At 44.0% G+C, this 6,446-nt stretch overlaps 1 protein-coding gene across 2 annotated transcripts in view; it reads left to right on the top strand.

The window, feature by feature from the left end:
- Positions 1-6,446, top strand: part of RIMKLA (ribosomal modification protein rimK like family member A) — a 29,005-nt gene that overhangs the window by 486 nt on the left and 22,073 nt on the right. The gene's annotated exons all lie outside the window — the stretch shown is intronic.

Raw genomic sequence — 6,446 nt, 5'->3', positions numbered from 1 at the left:
ATCGATACCCTGTCCGTTTACACTGCGGAAACCCACACTAAATTTTCAAAATTGCCATTTAGATGAATGTTTTTAAAAGTTTTTCCAGGAGTATGTGAGCATCAGTAACGCAGTACATAGAATATTATTTCCCAAACTAGGAACCTGCTTATGGGGAGAAACCTAAGAAAACTTGGAGTCACCTCTTGAGTGTAAAGTGGGAGAGTAGCGACCTTTGCTGGGTTTTCTGACCCTCTTCCACCTCCCTGAAAGTGTTGAATTCTGATTCCAGAAAAGCCACGATTTCAGGTGCAGACCATTCTGGCCTCACTGCTTTCACCACTGCTGTGTCCAAGAGACTTTCTTGGGTAAGACATGGTTATCGTCTGTGATCCTGACGTCAAAGGTTAAATATGTTGCTAGATGTTCTCAATTATCCTTTATACTAGTAGTCTCTGATTTAGGGATCTGCAGTTTAGGAGCCTCCCCTGGCTTGCTGTTTGAGTCCAGGCTCCACTGGAGGTATCCAGCCACTTCAGGGGGATCTAGGACTTGGGGGTCGTTGAGCCCAGATGAGGGTGCTTCTTGGGATACCCTTTCGTATTATTTCACCCATGCCTGGTTAAATAAGCTCATAATTTGTTAGTTTCCTTTGGCAGGGGGAAAGGGATTCCAAATTCTGAACAGGCTACTCACTCATGAGATTTTGAATTATCTCCTGTTTCTAAGTGGAATCTGCTATCGATGTTTTATCCGTAAATTTATCTACACCCTTCATAAGTAATAGCAGATTGTATAGCCTGTTGGTGAAATATACTACAAATATTAGTGTCTTACATTTAGTCTAAAACAGTGTCTGTCAGCCGTGAAGGGTACCCTGTCTCTCTCCTTGACTTGCTAAAACTCTCACTGTAAGTTACCGTAGAGCTAGATTCCTGAACAGGGAATCTGCAGACCTGGATGCTCATTCTAGCTGCGCTACTAACAAGTATCTTGGCTTTGCCCTGGGCACGTCACTCTACATCTTTGAATCTCAGGTTTCCAGTAGATAAAACTAAGGACCTCGTCCAGCTCTAAAATTCTGTGCGTCAGTGCCGTACTTAAATGGGATAATCTGTTCTATTTTGCTGGTCTAGATCTAGTGCGTCCATCTTCCACCCCCAGAGTCGGTTTCCTCTTCATTTTATTCATTTATTTTACAGCTTGTAAAGATGCCTGTTTTGAGATACAGTAACCAACATTCCACATCGTGTCCCTGCTGTAGATCCATCACGCATTCTGTGAAAGAGTAGGGAAGTGCTCTCTCTTATGTATCTAAAACCCCATTTTAAAGAATCAGTCCTAGAAAAAAAGAAAATCAAATCCTGGTGCTGCAGGAAACATTTAAACCCCTTTGTTTAGTGTCTTAACATTTTACTGGAATTCGTGTGTGAATGTATCTCAATCTATTCACAAACCAGGAGTTACTTTTTTTTAAACTACAAGAAAATCTACATAGTTATTTTTGTCTGGTCAATGGAGAAACTGCAGACAGGTATTTTTTTGATGCCATTTTAATTATTTGCTAATTCAGAGATAGCCACACACAAACCACAACACATCAAACAGACCTATTAGGTCACTATTTCTGCAGTCCAAAGCAGGCAAAAGATTTATCTGTTGTGGGAGTGGATTAATTAAAGCACAATGAAGTGAGTTCTGTGAGAAAAGGGAGCTCATTTGCTTTTTTTGGCGCTGAATAGTACCTAGAATAGTGCCTTGCACATAGTAGGCACTCAGTAAATATTTTTGGATGAATAAAGATGTGCACTCGATTCCCCAGTTTCTTCTATAGTCAAACTGTAGAAAACCCTTGGCAATTTGCTGAGCCAAAGTATTTCTCTGAAAAAAACTCTAGAATTTCTTGGCTTTGAAATACAGAAATAGATAATTACAATGATATCGATGCTATTTCCCATTTGAGAATTATTGAATGTGAGAACTGGAAAGGACCTTGAGGTCATCCATTCTAACCCCTTCATTTTACAAATGAACCTGATGCTTAAAGAGGTAAAGTGACTTACTCAATGCCATTCAGGTAGTTAGCAGCAAACCCACAGGTAAAAACCTAATCTCTGGGCCAGCCAGTGGTGTAGTGGTTAAGTTTGCGCACTCCACTTTGGAGGCCCAGGGTTTGCCAGTTTGGATCCTGGGCATCGACCTACACACCGCTCATTAAGCCATGCTGTGGTGGCGTCCCACATAGTAGAGCTAGAAGTACATACAACTAGGGTATACAACTATGTACTGGGGCTTTGGGGAGAAAAAACCCAAAAACCCTGGTCTCCTAAGTCCCAGCTCAGTGATATGGAATAAGTATGCTTTAGGACACCTGCAACGCATAGGTCCCTTCTCAGTAGATGTGGAATTGAACTGAATTAAATCAAATTGAGGATAGACAGAGACTTTGCAATTAATTTTACAGTTTAGGAAGTTAAGGTACCACAGTTACAAAGGCTTCATACCTTCATTCCTTTCCATTCCTTCCTGAGATTAGTGTAGGAGTTGATGGAGTCACTTTGGGATGGGGATCGACAGTGCCTCGGAAAGTTGCTCAGATTTATTCCTGTGTGTCCCTCTGTGGAGCCCAAATCCAGAGATAAGAATTTCAGGTTATACCTGGAAATAGGATTCAGATAAGAGATGAAAAGTTTTGGATTTGCAGATTACCGTTATTTTAAATAAGACAATACATGTAAGCTGAAAATGCTGTGCAAATACAAGGTTTTGTGGTTATTACTTTTAACCCAGTGACCTACCCTAACCAGCGTAGATTTGAGTCGGGGACTACTAGGAAGAGTGGAATGACCTTCAGGTGACTGAAGCACTTCTGGAGGAAACACCTTCCCGTCGCTTTCTGCTGAGTATAGCATTATGAGAATCATATCCATCTCCATCTCCTTTCTAGAAACCTCAAGTTCTTCATTCACTTAACAAATATTTATTAATTACTTTCAACCGTGGAGATAAGGTGGTGGTGCATTTGGTGGCACCAAAATGCCATAATAATAGTCATAGCAAAATATCTATAGTGTTTATTGTGTGCCGGGCATAGGTCTAGGTTCTTTTTACATTTAACTCGTAAACCTCAGTAAGGGTGTCTGGGCACATAGTACCAGGTGGGAGTTAGGACCAATACTCAGACTCTGGTCTCAGCCCTTTCTGATTCCTCTCTTCCACTCCACCCCATGCGTCAGCCTACACCGACCGCTGTGCCCCTTGCACTGAAATTCCCTCTGCCTGAGATGCCCATCTGGTCCAGCTCCCTCCCACATGGTAACTTTTATTCATCCTTCCAAGCCGGCTCAAGTCACTCAGCTCTGTGAAGTCTTCCTTGAACCCCTACCCTGCCCCAAGCAGTCTGTCTCTTCCATCAGCTGCCAATAACATTGCACATACCTTTTGAAATAGCATTCATCATATTTCATGGTGATTTATCTATTTACAAGGTTTATCTCCCCTCTCTCCCTAAATGACATGAGATTCCTCAAGTGTGTCTTCCATAAATGGCACACAGTATGCCTTCCCTTAATGTTTGTTAGTTGACTGAGTGAAGTGCCTTAAAGGCTAATTTGGAGTGTATGAGATTTTTCCTATAATTAGCTTCTGTGTTTGAGAACTCAAGATTGGATGTGTAAATGTTTTTGTGAGAAGCTGTTAGAGGAGGACAGAGTCACTAGTGCGAGTTAAGATCTTTGGCCACCCACTGGTCTCTACAATTGACTGTTGGAAACTCAGGGACAGATACCAAGACAGAACAAATAAATCTGACCTGGAAATGAGGGTTCGTTACAGTTTGTCTCAGGAGCAGAGTGATTCAGCATTCCTTTCCTTCCTTTCAGAGCTGAAACCTTGGTGGCCACACGGCAATTTCTAGGTCAGGTTCTCTAAAGTGTTCTGGGATACTGTTACTTGGGTCTTTGTAGTAGTCAGGTGAGTGAGATTTAAATGTTTGGGTGGGGGAGGTCCGAAGTAAATTTGTGTGAGGAAGTGGTCTTATCACAGCCTTCCCAAAGACAATAGAGGCCTCGTGGAGAAGGCGTGGCCTCCCGTTACCGTGCAAGGAGACGCGGCGGGAAAGAGTGCCACGCTAAGTCTTTGTGCACAGGGGCTGATCTTTAACCTCAGTCAGTCCCTGCTAAAGGCCTGTGTCTGCCACCTTGTCATCCGCAGGGCCGACCTCAAGGACTGAGGATGGGTTGGATGTTTAGTTTCTGTTTCTAACAGAAGTTTTTACAGACTCCTGTACCATGAAGGAAAGAGTTCTAGAAGCAGTAGACTGGAATCCCTAGTGAATCTTAAAGCCCTACTCATTGATTTCTGTGCCACCTGTTGCTGCTTCCATAGCCCTTCCTCCAAATTTGTTAGGCTTGCCTGGTGGAAGGGGGTACAGCCATTCTCAGAGGGGTCCATGTCACCCCCATCCATCCACACCTCCTTGTCACTCTCCTTACTAGCAGGGAGTCCACTGGCATCCAGGCCCGTCAGTGCCAGCCTTCCCTCGCTCCAGCCCCTTGCCTGGCCGCGTTACCCACTTCCCTGAGAGACTTCACCTTGTTAGGGGTTTGTATTGTTTTAATGCAGACCTGTAACATGATCCGAAATTCTCAGTCTATTTGATCCTTCACTATTAAAAAGTAACTCAAGATTCTACTATGAGAAAGTGATAAAATTTAAGTTACTTTGCATTGAGGAACTAACAGCATTAATGGTTCTTCATTCTTGAAACTATTATTAATACTTTAATATCTTTTATGTGTCTTAATCTTCACAATAATCCTGCTTGTTCATTTCTCTCACTCAACAAATATTAATTGAGTGCCCACTCTGTGCCAGGCACTGTGCTAGGGACCGGAGATACAATGGAGAGTAAGAACAGGCTCCTCTCTCACTATTATGATTTCATTCATTCATTCATTCGTTTGATCAACAGATATCTGTTGACTGCCTACTATGTGTAAGATATTGCTCTAGACACCAGAACAAAACAGGCAGAAATCCCTGCCTCTTGAGGTTACATTCTAGGTGGGGGAGGCAGAATACAAACAAGATGAGTAAAATATGTAGTATGTTAGTGAAAAGGGCTAAGGAGAAAAAAAGCAGGGAAGGGGGCTAGCATGTTTCTGGAGGTGGGGCAGGGGATTGCAATTTTAAATAGGTTGGCTGGGGTGGTCCTCACCCAGAAGGTGATGTTCAAGTAAAGACTTGAGGGAGGTGAGGAAGCAAGCCATTTGTAGAGTAGAGTAGTTTAGGCAAGAGGGAAGAGCAAGGGGACCAGTGTGGCCAGAGTAGAGTGAGCAAACGGGTGAGCATTAGGAGAGGAAGTCAGAGAGGTAGGGGCAGGGAGAGAGGAGATTTGTAGGGCCTTGCAGGTCACAGAAAGACTTTGACTTTTACTCTGGATGAGCTGGGAATCCAGTGAAGGGTTTTGAGCAGAGGAGTGACGTGACCCGCCTTATGTTCACAGGGTCATTGTGACTAGTGTTGAGAGTAGACTGATGGCAGCAAGGGCAGAGGCGGGGGAATCAGTTAGGAGGTTATTGCTACAATTCAGGTGAGAGGTGATGATTGTTGGACTAGAATGATGTCAAGGGAGGAGGGGGAAAGTGATGGAATTTTGGATATATTTTGAAGACAAAGTTGTCAGGGTTTGCCTAGTGGATCAGAAGTTGGATGTGCAGGAAAGACTAGTCAAGGAGGAGCGACCCAAAGAATAAAGTTTGCCATTTACTCATATGGAGAAGATGTGAGAGGAGTTGGTGAGGATCAGGACTCAGTCTGATACGGCCATTAAACCTCCAGGTGGAAATGTCAAATAGGCCGTTTATCATATGGTTTGGGATTCAGGGGAAAGCCTTGAAGATATCAAATGTGGGAGCATCTCCATACACCTATCAAGGGAGTGACCATAGATTGGAGAGAGAAGACGTCCAAGGACTGAGCTCTGGGGCACTCCAGTGTTCAGTGGTCCGGGAGAAGAAGAGGAACCAGCAAAGAATCCGAAGTAAAAGAAATGAAGAAACCCAGGTGAGTGTGGTGTCCTGGAAGCCAAGTGGAGAAAGTATTTCAAGAAGACGTGATCAGCAACATGCCGACAGCAGCTCTGCCTGCCCATGGGTCCTGTCCCCATGCCAGCGGCGGCAGCAGCAGCTCCCCATGCCAGCAGCATCTCTGACTGCCCGTGGGTCCTGTCCCCACGCAGCACCCTGACTGCCCATGGGTCCTGTCCCCATGCCGGCAGCAGCAGAAGTTCTGACTGCCCATGGGTCCTGTCCCCATGCTATTCTATTCTCTAAATAAAAGAGCACTACTGCCAGAAAAAAAAAAAGAAGACGTGATCAGACTGTGTCACATGTGGCTGGTACATCAAGTGAGATGAGGAATGAGAATTGACCATTGGGTTTAGCAATGTGGATTTAGCATTAGTG

The sequence above is a fragment of the Equus przewalskii genome, chromosome 2, assembly GCF_037783145.1.
Source record: "Equus przewalskii isolate Varuska chromosome 2, EquPr2, whole genome shotgun sequence".
Taxonomy (NCBI): Eukaryota; Metazoa; Chordata; class Mammalia; order Perissodactyla; family Equidae; genus Equus; species Equus przewalskii.
The sequence above is the reverse complement of the archived record's forward strand: the minus strand, read 5'-3'. Positions and strand labels throughout refer to the sequence as shown.